Raw genomic sequence first — 18,004 nt, 5'->3', positions numbered from 1 at the left:
AGTAAAGCATTTGATACGGTTTCTCATGATATTCTTATCAAAAAACTAGGCAAATACAATTTGGATGAGGCTACTATAAGGTGGGTGCATAACTGACTGGATAAGTGTACCCAGAGAGTAGTTCTTAATGGTTCTGAATCCTGCTGGAAAAGTATAGAAAGTGGGCTTCTGCAGGGGTCTGTGTTAGGACCGGTTCTGTTCAATGTCTTCATCAATGATTTAGATATTGGCATAGAAAGTATGCATATTAAGTTTGCAGATGATACCAAGTTGGGAGGGGTTGCGACTACTTTGGAGGATAGGGTCATAATTCAAAATGATCTGGATAAATTGGAGAAACGGTCTGAGGTAAACAGGATGAAATTTAATCAGGACAAATGCAAAGTGCTCCATTTGGGAAGGAACAATCAGTTTCACACAGACAGAATGGGGAGAGACTGTCTAGGAACAACTACAGCAGAAAGCGATCTAGGATTATAGTGGACCACAAGCTAAATTTGAGTCAACAGTGTGATGCTGTTGCAAAAAAAGCAAACATGATTCTGGGATGCATTAACAGGTGTGTTGTGAACAAGACACGAGAAGTCATTCTTCCGCTCTACTCTGCGCTGGTTAGGCCTCAGCTGGAATATTGTGTCCAGTTCTGGGCACCGCAGTTCAAAAAAGATGTGGAGAAACTAGAGAGGGTCCAGAAAAGAGCGACAAGAATGATTAAAGGTCTAGAGAATGTGACCTATGAAAAAAGGTTGAAAGAATTGGACTTGTTTAGTTTGGAAAAGAGAAGATTGAGGGGAGACAAGATAGCGGTTTTCAGGTATCTAAAATGGAGTCATAAGGAGGAAGGAGAAAACTTGTTCTTCTTGGCCTCCGAGGATAGAACAAGAGGCAACGGGCTTAAACTGCAGCAAGGGAGGTTTAGGTTGGACATTAGGAAAAAGTTCCTAACTGTCAGGGCGGTCAAACAGTGGAATAAATTGCCAAGGGAGGTTGTGGAATCTCCATCACTGGAGATATTTAAGAACAGGTTAGGTATATGTCTATCAGGGATGGTTTAGATAGTACTTGGTCCTGCCTTTGAGGCAGGGGGCTGGACTCGATGGCCTCTCAAGGTCCCTTCCAGTCCTAGTGTTCTATGATTCTATGAAATACTGTTTACCGCGTTGGTCCCCAACCTGTAGCAGTCTTTTGAAGACTTGTTTACATAGGTGCAGGACTCTGCACTTGTCTCTGTTGAAACTCATTAGATTTCTTTTGGCCCAGTCTTCCAGTTTGTCTAGGTTACACTGGACCCTATCCCTACCCTCCAGTATATCTGCCTCTCCCCCAGCTTAGTGTCGTCCATGAACTTGCTGAGGGTGCAATCCATCACCTTGTCCACGTCACTGATAAAGATATTGAACAAAACTGGCTGCAGGACTGACCCTTGATGAACTCTGCTGATACCAACTGCCAACCAGAGACAGAGTCATTGATCACAACCCATTGACCCCAACAATCTAACTAGCTGCCTGTTCACCTTACAGTCCATTTATGCAATGCATGGAATGCAATCCAAACTCCTTTAACTTGCTGGCAAGAATACTGAGAGAAGACCGTATTCAAAGTTTTACTAAAATCCAGGTATATCACATCCACCGCCTCACCTTTATCCAGATAGCGAGTTACTTCTTCATAGAAGACATTCAGATTGGTCAGGTACGATTGGCCTTCCGTGAATCCATGTTGACTATTTGTGATCATTTTCCCCTCTTCCAAGTGCTTCAAAGTGGATTCCTTGAGGGAACCTGCCCCCACCCCCCAAGATTTTTCCAGGGACTGAGGTGAGGCTGATTGGTCTGTGGTTCACCAGATTCTCTTTCTTCTCTGTTTTTAAAGATGGGCACTACATTTATCTTTTCCCAATCATCCGGAAGCTCCCCAGATAAAGGCCTATGGCTCTGCAATCACATCAGCCAACTCCCTCAGAACCCTTGGATGCACTAGATTTGGCCCCATAGACTTATATATGTATATATCCAGTTTTTCTAAATAGTTCTTAACCTCTTCTTTCCCCACTGAGGGCTACCCACTTAAGAACATAAGAACGGCCATACTGGGTCAGACCAAACATCCATCTAGCCCAGTATGCTGTCTGCCGACAGTAGCCAATGCCTGATGCCCCAGAGGAGGTGAACCAAAGACAATGATCAAGCGATTTGTCTCCTGCCATTCATCTCCCACCTTTGAGAAAAGGCTAGGCACTTACCCACATTAAATTTCATTTGCCATTTTTCTGCCCAGTCACTCAGTTTGCTGAGATCTTTTTGAAGTTCTTCACAGTCTGCTTTGGTTTTGACTACCCTGAACAGTTTGGTGTCATCTGCAAACTTTGCCACCTCACTCCTTACCCCTTTCTCTAGATCATTGACGAATAAGTTGAACAAGATTGGTCCCAGGACTGACCCTTGGGGAACGCCACTAGTTACCCCCTTCCATTGTGAAAATTTAACATTTATTCCTACCCTTTGTTTCCTGTCTTTTAACCAGTTCCCAATCCATGAAAGGATCTTTCCTCCTATCCCATGAGCACCTAATTTACATAAGAGCCTTTGGTGAGGGACCGTGTCAAAGGCTTTCTGGAAATCTAAGTATACTATGTCTACTGAATCCCCCCTGTCCGCATGCTTGTTAACCCCTTCAAAGAACTCTAAAAAATTAGTAAGACATGACTTCCCTTTACAGAAACCATGTTGACTTTTGCTCAACAAATCATGTTCCTCTACGTGTCTGACAATTTTGTTCATTACTATTGTTTCTACTAATTTTCCCGGTACTGACATTAGACTTACCGGTCTATAATTGCTAGGGTCTCCTTTAGAGCCCTTTTAAAATATTGGTGTTATATTAGCTGTCTTCCAATCATTGGGTACCGAAGCTGATTTAAAGGATAGGTTACAAACCACTGTTAATAGTTCCGCAATTTCACATTTGAGTTCTTTCAGAACCCTTGGGTGAATACCATCTGGTCCTGGAGACTTGTGACTGTTTAGCCTACCAATTAGTTCCAAAACCTCCTCTAATGACACTTCAGTCTGGGACAGTTCCTCAGATTTGTCACCCATAAAGGACGGCTCAGATTTGGGAATCTAACATCCTCAGCCGTGAATGGCTGATACTGTGCTGGCTGGTACAGCAGTGTGGCAGATGAGCTTCTCTGTGAAGACAGCGTCAAAAACATGCATTGAATGCTTCAGCCTTTTCCCCATCATCTGTCACTACGTTCCCCTCACCATTCAGTAATGTACCCACACCTTCTCTGACCAGCCTTTTATTGTTAATATGACTGTAGAAATCTTTCTGGATACCTTTTAGCTCCCTAGCTAGCTGCAATTCCAGTTGTGCTTTGGCCTTCCTGATTACACCCCTGCATGCTCGAGTAATATAGTTATATTCTTCCCTAGTCGTCAGTCCTGGTTTCCACTTCTTGTAAGCTTCCTTTTGTGTTTTGTGCCCATTAACTCTCTGTTACTTAAAACAGACATAAAAACACTCCTGATCCACAAACCAGTCAGCCAACATTTTAATGGAGTGGGCCATTCTGTTAATGACTTAAGAGTTTGCATCTTACTGAAGAGGAATTTTCACACTACTTTGGAAAGAGAGGCTGCTGAACTCTTTTATATTCAAATTTGACACATTAACACGTGGCTTGAACCAGGATGCGAATTTTCTGGGTCATTATAGGGGCTGTTTTGTACACTTGGCTTTATCTAATTCTTGACTCCCCTGCCACCCCTCTACTCTCTGATTTGCTCATCTTGATAATTTTTTTTCTGATTTGTCAATGTTGATTACTATTTTTGGTTCTCTGTGCCTTAAATATTGAGTCTGTTCTGGTATGGCTATGGTCTGAAGACGCAGGTCTGTCCCATGAAAGCTGACCTAATAAATTATTTTGTTAGTCTTTAAAGTGCTACTTTACTGCTTTTTTGGTTTGAGTTTTAAGCTTATCAAAGATTTCTCTATTAAGCCACACTGGTTGCTGATCATATTTGCTTTACTTATTGCACATCGGGATAATGTGCTCCTGCACCTTCTGTAGGGCTGCTTTAAAATACAGCCAGCTCTCCAGTTACATAATGTGTTGTGTAGCCTAAAGTTCTGTGCTTTCCTCATATAAATTATGTATTTATATTTTGGTATTCCTTTAAATGTGCTCTGCACTTTCTGAACACATAGGAAATTGTAGTCCCTGCCCTGAGTATAGTTTACAGCACAAAAAGACATTGGACTTGGGAAAGCAGAAAGATATATGAAGTAAACTCTTTCATATCCAGCAGCCCTGTGACTGGGAGGTTGCCATATATTCTAATATTCTGGGTAATAAAGAGTTATACCTAGCAATGCATAACACTAAAGAAAAACAAGATTAGATATTAAGAAACAAACAAATGTATGCAGAATGCTTCATTTACCAACAACAGTAGCATCGTACACTGATTTAGTGGTGTGTGGGGTTAGGGCATGTGTTTGGATGAGGGGGTGGGCTCTGGCCAGGGGTGATTGGAGGAGTGAGTTCAGGGCTTAGGAGGGTTGAGGGGCTCAGTGCAGCAGGGGAGGGTGCCAGACTGAGGAGAATGGATGGAGGCTCAGGGCAGAAGGGTTAATGTTGTGTTGCGGGGGGTGGTCAGGGTTGGGGGTGGAGTTTTGAATGAGTCAGGGCAGGCTTTGGAGGATTTAGTGGGGAAGTACAGGACAAGGGGCTTATGGCAGGGAGCTAGGTTGTCTCAGTGGGCTTACTGGGAATGGGCACAGTGGTGAAGGTGGGGCTGGTCCATCGGGGGGCATGGCTGCATTGCCTGGTGCTGGCATCTTCTTGAGGGCGTCCAGGAAGTTGGCATTTTCTCGGGGAGGGTGGGTCATCACTGCAGGTCCTGAATCTGGCATATCCTGGGGATGGAGGAGTAGGGAGGGGAGAACTGGCTGAGGATCTTGACCCTGGTATCTCTGGGAGGGGGAGAGGGGAGGAAACACAGGGCTGGAGTTCCTGGCCCCAGTCTGAGCTACGGGAGGGGGCTGTGTCTGGGCCAGTTTTTCTGGCCACAGTTGGAGCGTGGTAAGGGAGGCAGGCTGTTTTCCTTGGCCCCAACCTGAGCAGGCGGACAGGGGTGGGCTGGACCTGCACCTAAGGGTTGTATCCAGGCCACTTTCCTGGCCCAAGCCTGAGTTTGGGAGGGGCTGGGGTGGGCTGATTTTCCTATCCCCAGCCTGAGCTGCGGGGCACCTGGACTGCTCCAACCCAGCTTCAGCTTCCCTGCCTGGGGTGCTGCCTGGGGTGGTGGGCACCCCAGCACAGCTGGAGGAGTCCCGATTCCCGGTGTGTTGTGGGAAGGGGCGCTACAGTTCAGCCAGAGCAGCCCCTGTCTGTGGCAGGGGAGCTGCTCCAGCCTGGCTGGGCTGGAGTTCCTGCCCCCTGTTCAGTGTTCTCCCATCCCAGCTGCCACAGGCAGGGGCCACTCTGGCCAGGCTGGAGCCCCTCACACCTCTTGTGGCGGTTCCTACCAGTTAACTGGAACTGGATGAGGCTAACTGGTTAACCATTAACATCCCTAACTTCTGCAAGGTATTTGACTTAGTATTGTCCAACATTGATTTAAAAATTAAAATTGTAATAAATCAGTTAACACAAATTAAACCAATTGCAAGTTGCTTAACTGGTAGAACTGAAAGTAATTGTGACAGGGGACTGGTTATTTGATAAGTACATTTTAGAAGGATTACAGAGGGATATGTTCTTCTTCAAGTGAATCCCTCTAATGTGGCACAGCACGAGCCATCTCCTCTCTTCTCTGTCTCCTCACACTGTGAAAAGGAGATAGACTTGTACGATACTCACATGCCAGATGATCTTGGGTCACAGCTTGCCTCTGGACTTGCCAATGTCTGAATCTACACGTCTCACAGAGAAGCAGTCACACCCATTGATTTTTCTTTTCTTGTTGACCTAGAAAAGCTTCAGGATCTTTTTAAAAGTGTGACAATTAGCCAGGAAATCACCTGAACAGAAAAGCCAGAGAAACAGTATACGCTTTAAAAAAAAAAAAATTGCAACCAACTGCCTTGGCCAGGGTGGAGCTACCACGTAATGGTAATGGATTGCCAGGAGTGGAGGATTGCCAGGTGAGGTCTGGCTAAACCTAACCACATCTACACTCACAAATAAACGTGCTGACAAAGTATTTACCCCAGATGAAGGCATGGACTTTCTACTTTTAAATCCACAACCAATTCTGTGCCGGTAGATGCCACCAACCAGAGAGTAGAAACATCAAAATACAAAACTATCCTTTCTAATAAGGAGCATAAACACCTGGAACTATCTGATAGAAGAAGAATACATCTTTCTACACTTCAACTACACATAGCTAATTATTCAGTGCTTTTAGCTAACCATGAAGTCAACAGTTACTCCAAACTTTATCAGCTAATTCCTCATCTTCCTGACAGCAAGAGACCTATTCTCATATCATAGAATCATAGAATCCTACGACTGGCAGGGACCTCAAGAGGTCATCGAGTTCAGCCCTCTGCCCTCATGGCAGGACCAAGTACTGTCTAGACCATCCCTGAAAGACCTATATCTAACCCGTTGTTAAATATCTCCAGAGATGGAGATTCCACAACCTCCCTTGGCAATTTATTCCAGTGTTTGACCACCTTGACGGTTAGGAACTTTTTCCTAACGTCCGACCTAAATCTTCCTTGCTGCAGTTTAAGCCCATTGATTCTTGTTCTATACTCAGAGGCCAAGAAGAACAAGTTTTCTCCCTCCTCCTTATGACACCCTTTTAGATACCTGAAAACCACTATCATGCCCCCCCCCAGCAATCTTCTTTTTTCCAAACTAAACAATCCCAATTCTTTCAGCCTTTCTTCATAGGTCATGTTCTCTAGACCTTTGATCATTCTTGTTGCTCTTTTCTGAAACCTTTCCAACTTCTCTACATCTTTCTTGAAATGCGGTGCCCAGAACTGGACACAGTACTCCAACTGAGGCCTAACCAGTACAGAGTAGAGTGGAAGAATGACTTCTCTTGTCTTGTTCACAACACACCTGTTAATGCATCCCAGAATCATGTTTGCTTCTTTTGCAACAGCATTAAGCTGTTGACTCATATTTAGCTAGGGGTCCACTATAACCCCTAGATCCCTTTCTGCCATACTCCTTCCTAGACAGTCACTTCCCATTCTGTATGTGTGTAACTGATTGTTCCTTCCTAAGGGGAGCACTTCGCATTTGTCTTTCATGTGTCTTTGCTGAAATATGCAATCTTGTCTGTATTTGTTGCAAATAGCTTGATTTCATCAAATCGTAAATCCTGCACTTTTGTGTGGAGTTCTGTCTGCAGCCAAGAGGATCTTCTCATAACACTGGCTGAGGCTATGGTTCTGGCTGTTGTATCAGCAGAGCCTACTGCCATCTGCAATGCTGTTTCAATGCCTTGTGTGTCCCTCTTGGACTATAGATCCGAGTTAAGTTTGCAGATGATACCAAGCTAGGAGAGGTAGCAACTGCTTTGGAGGATAGGGTCAAAATTCAAAATGATCTAGACAAATTGGAGAAATGGTCCTGAGCACAGTAGATTCGGGATAGTCTATTTAGTTCTGTTTCCTCCTACCTTCACAAACAATTCCTTCTGCAGGAAGTACAGTTGCTCCTTGTTCTAGAAGTGATAGAGGATGTTCTTTAGGAGTTCGGGGCAAGAAATTTTACTCCTGCTACTTCCTTATTCCCAAGGCCAATGGTGGCCTTCAGCCTAATCCTGTCTTATGAGATCTCAATGCCTTCACAAAGAAGGTGAGATGTCACATGGTCTCCCAGGCTCCTATCATCCCTTCCCTGGATCCAGGGGGATGGTATGCTGCCCTTTACATGAAAGGCATGTCTTCATATTTTAATTATTACAGCTCACAGAAGGTTTCTCCACTTCATAGACAGCAGTCAGCACTACCAGTTCAGGATGCTTCTATTTGTTTAGTCAGCAGATATACAAGTGTTTACAAAGTGTATGGTGGTTGTGTCAGCCTTCCTATGCAAGTACCAGGTATGGGAATTCCCATACCTTGACAAACAGTTCATCAAGCCAGTGCACAAACATAAGCATCAGTACATGTGGCCTTGACTCTTGCCACTTTCCTAAGACTGGGCCTTTTTCTAAATGTGCCCAAATACACATCCTACACAAAGGAGAGAGTTCATAGGGGCTCTCCTAGACTTAGCAGTTGTCAGAGTATCCCAGCCTGAGGCATGTGTCCAAATCCTCAGGGACAGCATCCAGATCCTCTGCCTGTTTTCCAGAGCAATGGCCAGAAACTGTGTGTGGCTTTTGGGACACATGGCAGCATGCACATGTGTGTTTCAGCATGCAAGGCTGTGCTGGAGACCCCTCTGGGCTTTGATAGTGGAGGTACTCAAGCCTGGATCAGACCCTTTGGAAGCTATTGTGACCCTCCCACGCCAATTCTTCAATCTTTATGCAGGTGGTTATGAATGTAAGTAGTTTGTGTGGGAGTTCCATTCACCAGACTGAAGCCTGTCATGTCACTGATCATGACATCTCAGCACTAGGTTGTGGGGGGAGGGGCACACTCAGAAGGGTCATAATCCAGGGCCTGTACTCGCAGGTGAGACTCTCTCTACCTATTAACATGCATCAGCTGAGGGCAGTGAGGCTGGCTTGCTAGACTTTGAAGAGCCACAATCTGAGTGCTTGTGTGGTAGTGCTCACAGACAGCGCCTTTGCAATGTCTTATATGAAACGGGTGGTGCTTGCTCCTCTCATTTGTGTCAGAAAGTCCTAGAACTCTGGGGATTTTTAACTGCCAATTCAATACACTTGCAAACATCATACTTTCTGGGGCTGCAGAATAAGCTAGCAAACTGCCTCAGCTGTTTGTTCCTCAATCAAGAATGGTCCCTCAAGCCAAACATCGCCCTGTCAATTTTCCAGTGGTGGTGGTTTCCCCACTTGGACCTCATCACAACATAGACCAACAGGAAGGAGCAGAGCCTCTGTTCAGAGTTACCAGAGGTGGTTCTCCTCCCTGAATCACAGCCCCAGTTCTGTTACATACATATTTAATCTGATGTGGTTGAGCCACACACTGTATGCCTTTCCACCCTTCCTTTTCATATGCAGAGTACTCCTCTAAGTCTGCCGGGACAGGGCTTCACTAATTCTAATGGTGTTTGTGATACCACCACTGGTTTGTCACACTGTTGATCTTCTCAATAGACGTACCATTGGCCTTCTCATTATGCCTGGAGCTTATTGCACAGGCTCATAGCAAGGGTGCCACTCCCTGAGGCTCCATGCTTGACCTGATGGGTACTGCTTGGGAAAACTTTCTAATGATCATGCATGCAGTGTGTGTGCACTGCTTTTGGAATAGAAATGAGTAACACATCTTGAAAAACAACATTTACAAATTGTATGTAACTGTAATACTGGACCGTATATAAGTTTCATAATTGCTAGCTTACTGACTTTAATAAATACCTATCAACTGATATAAATGTCTCTCCATGACATGCACTTTAGTAAAACCCTTCAGTTTACTGGGTCCTCACTATTTTAAAGAGAGAACCTGAGGTGAATCCAGTGTGTTTTGAGGTTTCTAGAAAGGCAGTTTCTGTCAGCAGTAATGGGAGAAGCAAATTCTAAATGTCCACTATCTACTGAGAATAAAAGCACCTCTGTTTGTGTAGCTTAAATGTAGCCACTGCTGCTGTGATGTGACTCTGTGTGTGCATCGTGTGGGGTAGCCTGCCAGAGCTGTACGCTCATGTCTGCTTACCTACAAGCACATATAGGCTACGTCTACACGTGCACCCAACTTCGAAATAGCTTATTTCGATGTTGCGACATCGAAATAGGCTATTTCGATGAATAACGTCTACACGTCCTCCAGGGCTGGCAACGTCGATGTTCAACTTCGACGTTGCTCAGCCCAACATCGAAATAGGCACAGCGAGGGAACGTCTACACGGCAAAGTAGCACACATCGAAATAAGGGAGCCAGGCACAGCTGCAGACAGGGTCACGGGGCGGACTCAACAGCAAGTCGCTCCCTTAAAGGGCCCCTCCCAGACACACTTTCATTAAACAGTGCAAGATACACAGAGCCAACAACTAGTTGCAGACCCTGTATATGCAGCACGGACCCCCAGCTGCAGCAGCAGCAGCCAGAAGCCCTGGGCTAAGGGCTGCTGCCCACGGTGACCACAGAGCCCCGCAAGGGCTGGAGAGAGAGTATCTCTCAACCCCCCAGCTGATGGCCGCCATGGAGGACCCTGCTATTTCGATGTTGCGGGACGCGGATCGTCTACACGTCCCTACTTCGATGTTGAACGTCGAAGTAGGGCGCTATTCCCATCCGCTCATGGGGTTAGCGACTTCGACGTCTCGCCGCCTAACGTCGATTTCAACTTCGAAATAGCGCCCAACACGTGTAGACGTGACGGGCGCTATTTCGAAGTTACTGCCGCTACTTCGAAGTAGCGTGCACGTGTAGACGCAGCCATAGTGTTTTCAGTTTCATAAAGCCCTGTAATTAATAGTGGGTAATTTCTGTAATATTGCTCATCCACAGAGTATCACAGACTAATCCCAACAACCACCTCTTTGTGGCAGGACAGTAATATTTCTATTTTACAAGAGGGGGCAGATGGTGATAACAGCAACCAATAATGATGATGATAACAAGAATGTATGGTTTGCCAAGTCAATGGCAGAGCCAAAATTAGAATTGGCTTTTCCCGTTATTACAATTACGGTTATTTTCTGTACTCTCTTGGTGTGCTGGGTACTGTATCAAACCCAGAAGGGAGACAGTCCCAGTGCCAAGGCATTTACTATTTAAATTAATCTTTGTCTACACTGGCAGATATAAAGCACTGGCAGTTAGTGCTGCTCACAGACCACTGTAGGGATACCACTTTTTTGTATCTACACTGTCAACTACAAGCACAGTAGAGTGACCACACTTGTGGCACTTACCCTGGCATTCGGAGTGGTACACTCTAGGCTGCTATCCCATGGAGCACCTCTTCCTCTTGTGATGATGAGGCTTGTGGGGAGGCAGAGAGAGGTCATGAGGTATCCTGGGTCCTGTCCCAATGCGCCAAGGTACCTGGCTTTGCACACCCTCCAACCTCTTTGCTTCTGTCCACATTTGGTGCCATCTTTCAGTGGCTTTTTTGTTGGGTGCTCTACCTCCTCAAGTTTGTGGGAATAGATCCTGAACTGTTGAAGAAAATGCTGATAGTCTCATTAACATGCCACAACTGGCAGTTGAGTTATTCCTTAAACTGTAAAATGACAACGAGGAATCAGACACTGATCATGCCACTCACAGTAGCTAAGACATGAGATTTCTTGTGGCCTTCACAGAAGTGCTGACCACTGTGAAATGTTGCTTTTGAGCTTGTGAAAGAAGCTGTATTGGTGAGATCACATAATTTTTGCAAATCTAAGAGGATGAGTTGTGTCTGCAGAACTTTCAGATCAGGAAAGCCACTTTCATGAGATTGTGTGATGAGTTTGCCCTCATCCTGTGGAGCAAAGACATGAGAGTGAGAACTACTCTGCTGGTGGAGAAGAGAGTGACACTTGAACTGTGGAAGCTGGCTACTCCAGATGGGTGCTGATCTGTCACTAATCAGCTTGGAGTGGGAAAGTTGACTGTTGGACTTGTGTTGATGGAAGTATGCAAGGCCACTTCCTGCTCTGAAAGACCATGACACTGGGCAACGTTCATGAAATTGTTGATGGCTTTTCACAACTGGACTTCCTGAACTGCAGTGGGATGACAGATGGCATGCATAATCCAATTCTGGCACCAGACCACCTAGCCTTTGAAGACAGTAATCGAAAAGGGTATTTCTCTATAGTTCTCCAGGGGTTGTGAATCACCATGGGTGTTACACATAGATTAACCCAGGCTTGTTGAGAAAGGTGCATGACTCATGCATCTTTTGCAACACTGGCTTTTTCAGGAAGCTGAAAGAAGGGACTTGCTTCCCAGACCAGAAGATTACTGTTGGCAAAGTCAAAATGACCTTTGTGATCCTGAGACTCCACCTAACCATTAATGTCATAACTCACTAAGTCATACCCTGGGAGCCTGACAGCAACAAACAGTTGAACAACAGGCTGAGCAGGTGCAGAATGACTGTGGAGTGTGCTTTTGGCCATTTAAAAACCCACTGGTGATGTTTGTATGGGAAGCTGGACCTGGCCAATGACAAATTCCCTATGTTTATAGCTGTGTGCTATACCTTTCATAATATTTGTAAACAGTAGTGTGAAAGCTTTACCCAAGGCTGGACCACTGAAGCTCAGAGCCTGGATGCTGAGCTTGAACAGCTGTAGAGGATTACAGTGTGGGGCCATAAGCATCAAGGGGGCCGTGAGGTGATAATCTGAAAGTCAGTAATATCTGTTGCTATGTATAGAAGTGCCATGGCTGTGATGATAGAGTGACTATAATTGGCCCGAATTATGCACTTAGTAGAAAAATGCCGGTTGCTTTGCTGAGCTATGTTTGTTTTCATGTAATTGTATAAAGATTGTTTTCAAACCCAACAATGTCATTTATTAAAAACACAAACATAGAATGAACATGCAGCATGACACATCTGCACTTCGTGGAGAAGAGGGGGAAAGAAAAAGGTGAGCTCCCTGTACATTTACAGATTTGCGTATGTCCAAGTATCTCATGCAGCCCTGCCTTCTGATGTGCTGTGCAATTGGTGCTTTAGTTTAAGCAGGGCTAAACTGCATGGGAACAGGTCTTGAGTGCATTGGGTAGCTGTGGAAGTCTGCTGGGCTGGACTGTGAAATGACTGGTGTGGTGTACAGCAGGTGCTGAGTGAGGACAGAATGGTGGCCAAAATGCGTTGACAGTGACAGTGGGACACATGGAAAACTGTTCTGGGACACTGGCTGGGAGTGGGGCGGGTAGCTGCAGAGCTGCTCTGTCTGCAGTGCTAGCAGAACTGGGAACATGTCAGCTTGGTGCTCCATTATGTTTAATATCCACTTCAGGCTTCATCTTGGCACTCAGTGATTTCTTTTGGTTCCCTCCTCTCATTGTCCCTCCACTCCTTCAATTCTTTCTTTTTAGCAGCAGCCAGCATAACATTACTCAACAAGTCGTCTTTCCTTTTTTGAGATCGCTTCTTTACCCTTGTGATGGACCCCTCGATAGTCCCTGAAGAGTTCTGCACTTCTGGACAGCTGCTTATGTGCCTCAGAGACTCGGGGCGGGGGGCCCTCTTGTTGCCCTGGGACTTCTTCTCAAAGGCAAGGGGTCTGCCTTTACTTAGCCATTTTCATCATGGACCAGTCTGAATTTGTGGTGGAGCATGTCCCTCTCCACCAGCCTTGAACTGCTCCGGCTCTGTCCCAGTTGGCAGCCTTCCAGGGGGTGGGGGATAGTCCAGTCCTGTCCACTGCCCTGGACTCCGGCCCAGGGCCCCTAGGGAAGGAGGGAGCTAGTGGGGGCTAACACTACCTTCTGGGGTCCATCCCCCCTGTACCAGGCTGCTGGGGTACCTGGCTGTGCTGTGGTGTGCTGTGCTCAGCTTTGTTCTTCTGTGCTCTGCATCACACTCCACACCTCCAGCCTCCTTCTCTCTGGGCACTACTTCCCTCCTCCCCTGGTGCCTGGGGAAGGCCTTTTATAGAAAGCATGGTGGCCTTAACTGGTCACAGGCATTTTAATTATAGCCTGTTGCTGGCTAGTTCCTGATAAGCCTCAGCTGCCTAGCCAGCCTGCAGGTCTGCATCTTTCTGTGAACTTAAGAGGTGAACAAAAAGGAGTTCCTCCAGCACCCGAAATGTTCCCCCTCCATCAGGCCCTGTGCTGCTGTGGTCTGTGATCTGCCGCACGCTGCACAGTTATTCAGCCAGCAAGGGAGTCTGGGATCCCAAGGTTAAATCTGTGACACTAAAATGCAACATTGCACAGAGGGAACATTATTAATTAGACAGAGCATTACCATGACCCAGTCTGAACATAAGCACTGTTCATATACCTATTGGTGACTGGCTGTCCCAGGACAAGCGCACATAAGACACAAGACCACCAAAATGGTTATTTAACCACGAGGGCAGGGGAATTCTTTGTTGCAGGGCCTTACTGTAGTCTGGGCACGTGTGTCTTGGGGAGAGCCAGCACTGCAGTGGGGCACTACAATCAATAATATTCACACATTTTCTACATGCTGTCTCTCTCCTTAAAGATATTTCACTGCTGAGGATGAAAAGGGAAGGTTTTCTGAGAGATTGTGGCTTCCAACCTGGTCCTTACACAGCTTGCCAGTGTGCAGCAATGCCACCCTCCGTAATGGCACATTGGCATGGGAATGTCACCCTTAATGGAACAATGAATACAGGAGCTCTGCCATAGAACCTTTGGAGGGGAATTGCCCAGCATCTGCATGAAACTTTCAGCCTTGTAGATCTCACTGATTAACATGAAGTCAGAGTCCATAACACCCTGTCCTGCCTCTGGCTAGCTCTGCATCAGTATGAGTCCTGCACAGGCCCAAGCCAGCTTTCTGCAACCTTCCTGCCCCCAACAACTTGCTTTAGTGCTTCCAAAAGTCAAAGTTGCTCAGCCAGGGCAACTTCCACTGTTTGTGCTTCCCCAACCTCCAACTGCTGCAAGTGGCTAGCCTTTTCTGGGGTAGGAAATAGCTCCTGACTGTATGCATCTGTGAATGCCACATCATCCTCAGATTCTGGGTCCCGCTCCCTTTCAGCACCTTTTGTGGGATTTCCTCCTCCTGGCTTGGTCCATTCTCAACAGCCTCTGTGCCCCAAAGCATTCACAAGGGTCTTTGTAATGCAGGTGAGGTTGCCCCCAAATATGTCATCCAGCTCTTTGTACAATAATTGGCAGGTTGTGGGCACAGCACTGGAATGGTGCTGTCTTCTGTGCCTTGGAGTATGTATTTTGGTAGTGTTTCACTTTGAGCCTGTACTGCAGCGTGTCCTGTTCCTGACCCCTTTCAGTCATGCATCTTGATATCAGCCCATAAGTATCTTTGTTCCTACCACTGGAACACAGCAGCGAGTGGGCAGCCTCCTCTCCCCAAACTCTGAATAGGCCACCTTGGCATGGCTGGAAGTAGGGGATCTCCTGGTGCATGGAGCAGCCATGATCACCTGAAAAGATGGCTAGAACACTCCATGCATCCCAGGTCAAACAAAAAGAGGACTTTCAGAATTCCAACTAAATCTAAAGTATGGATCTGAGAGTCAGGTCAGCTGAGGGCATGGCAATAGAGTTCAAACCAATGACCAGAGAGGCAAGAACAGGTATTGTGGGACAGGTTCCAGAGGGCAGTCATGGAGCTGTAGTACACCTGGGCAGCCACGCTGACACTCCAGTGCTGTAGCCACTGCACAAAAAACTTTCTTGTTGAGGAGGTTTACCTAGAATGCAGCAGGTGTGGAGTTAATGTGTACTAACGACTTTACAGTGTTGGAGGCTAATTTGCTGTGCTGTGGATACCCTGGGAGTTAGTGTTGGGAGTTAATTGCCAGCGTAGACAAGACCTTAGATATAGCCCCTTAGAGTCTCACTGTTGATCAGGTGGTGATCTTCCCTGACAGTATTGTAGATTAGTTTTCTGCTGTTTTGCTCTTTGGTGAACGGCACTTTGAGTGCAGCACTAAGACCAAGCAGCAATCAGATTGCAGTGTGCTGGGGTAGAGGCAGGGAGGGGAAAGTGGCAGTACTCATCCAGGTGATACCCACAAATTGGGGCTCCACCCACGTGAATTGTCAGAATGAGACAGTGTTCATGGTATCATGGTAGAGTGCAAGGATAGCCAAAGTATGATGATGTGCGGTCTCTTAGGGCAAAAGGACACCGGAGCTTCGATATACTTACTGCTTCGTCTGGGTCTTGGTATACCCAGGACTTTGGCTGAGCCACCTGGGTGTGGCTATTTTGTTGCAGGGAAAGAGACGCAATGGTGGCCTCCAGCAAGCACCACCTTTTGTGGCACCAAAACAAGATGCCTACTGGCAATGGTTCACACATCCGTGATCCACTGTGTCCTTTTTCACATGTGAAATGAAATCGTTAGTAAGGTTAGGGTTAACATGACTACCTCTCTGTTACCATTAATAAGGTTGACATTTAAATTATCGTTTCTTGGCAGCTGAGTTTATATTTTGATGAGATGTTCACACCTGTCAACCTAGGGTGCTGGGGAGGCAGTAGCAACCTCTGGCTTGAAACAATTGTCATCATATACAGGATTTTCAGTTTGGTTCAGTGGCTCTCTGTACCCGTTGACCCAGCACTCTTGCCTTTCAGAGCTAGCATTCCAGACTTGGCAGGTTTTCTTTGCAGCGATAGTAGCTGAACCTTTGTTTGCTCTTCATGAAAACTGAAGCTCTGGAAAGCAATATAACAGTTCCCAATAAGTGCCAAGATTGCATATGGAGCTTGCAGGTTGTTTCCAATAGGTGATGAGAGGTGATAGTTTTCCATGAAGAAAGAGAGTAGCCCTGCCAGAGATGAAGTTGCCCATGATTTCTGATCAGATGAACAGCTCATCTGAAGGAGGCTCAGTATTGTCCACTTCTGGCAGTTGCTCTTTAGGACTGACAGATTTGTTTACGCCAGCTTTCAGGGTTGGATGGAGGTGCCTTCTGAATAAAGTAGCAATTTTTCTGAAAACAGCTCTGAGCCTTTCTTTCCAAAGGGTGCACGGAGAACCAGATCTCATTCCAGTGTGATGATCTGGCTTGGGCGGACTGTCTTGTCTCCTCAGACTAAAGGGGTCTGTCTCAGTTTTACATTTTGCTAACATTTACTATGGCAATCAAATACTATTGGAATAAGATGCATCAGAGATGGGGAGGAGAGGGAAATGAGTACTGCTGGTTTGTGAAGCTTCTCCCTGATTTTCTGCTGGTACAGCTGAGCCAACTGTGACCTTTCAGAGGAAGATAGATGGTTACCATAGCAATGCATGCAGAATGGTGTTAGTCTGTGAATTTATCAATAAGAGAGAAGCCTGGCTTATTTTATTCTCTTAATTGGACTAGTGCTGAGGCTCAAAATTGATTGCTGCAGATGTTCTCTAACAGGAAGTGCATGGAGATGATTGAAATGTATATTTGTGAAACAGGAGGATGTGTAATAGGAACAATGCTGATTCTTCGGATCTTGTCAGGGTCTATTTTGTATGTCTGACTACAAAAACCGGACCAGGTAGTATTCTTGTGAGACTTTGAAGTGACATTGATCTGAAATGCTAATATATGGGATCAAAAATCTGGTGAAGAGAACTGGAAGCTAGGATTGGAGTTGAGAAGGAAGGCAAAGAAGTAGGATGCAAAACCAGTGTCATTTTTCTGAACACTGACAGTCTTGCTTCATTCAAATGCAGTAGTCTGATTTTTATAAACCAGGACCCACATATACTGTAAAAAGTGTTTAAAACCTATTTCAGTCCTATATGGTACCAGAAGTGCTCTGTATTTTTCCTAAACCATGATACATTATCATAATGAAATACCCATAATATATTAAGTTCTCTGTAAACATGATTCTTTTCCTGTCTAACTCTAAATACAGAACCCTGCTAAAGTCTGTCTGTAGTACAGTCCAGCAGCTTAGTTAAACCAAGCTCTCTCCTATCTGTGCTGCAAGGACATATTGTGTTTTCACTATTGTTGTGAGTTTCTGGTTTGAACCAACTTCTAGGGCTTTCTGCTGGAGGTGATGTTGGTTCAGATGACCAATGCTTTAGCAAGATTACTACTGAGGAAACGTGAATATTGATTCCCTGTTTCTCAGATAACCAGCCAAAGGTCTGGGCCCACAGTGAAAGCCTTGGCGATTGTAGGTCTCCACTAACAAATGAGGTCATCTGATAAGTGTTCCAGGAATACCTGTAATACTGCAGCCTCTCAGCAGTCTTACTTTATTATA

The 18,004-nt window shown here is 45.7% G+C and overlaps 1 protein-coding gene across 3 annotated transcripts in view; it reads left to right on the top strand.

The window, feature by feature from the left end:
- PLXNB1 (plexin B1) overlaps positions 1-18,004 on the top strand; it is a 292,916-nt gene that overhangs the window by 63,820 nt on the left and 211,092 nt on the right. The gene's annotated exons all lie outside the window — the stretch shown is intronic.

Source organism: Carettochelys insculpta, chromosome 11, assembly GCF_033958435.1.
Source record: "Carettochelys insculpta isolate YL-2023 chromosome 11, ASM3395843v1, whole genome shotgun sequence".
In the NCBI taxonomy this organism is placed as follows: Eukaryota; Metazoa; Chordata; order Testudines; family Carettochelyidae; genus Carettochelys; species Carettochelys insculpta.
This window is presented reverse-complemented; position numbering and strand designations above follow the sequence as displayed.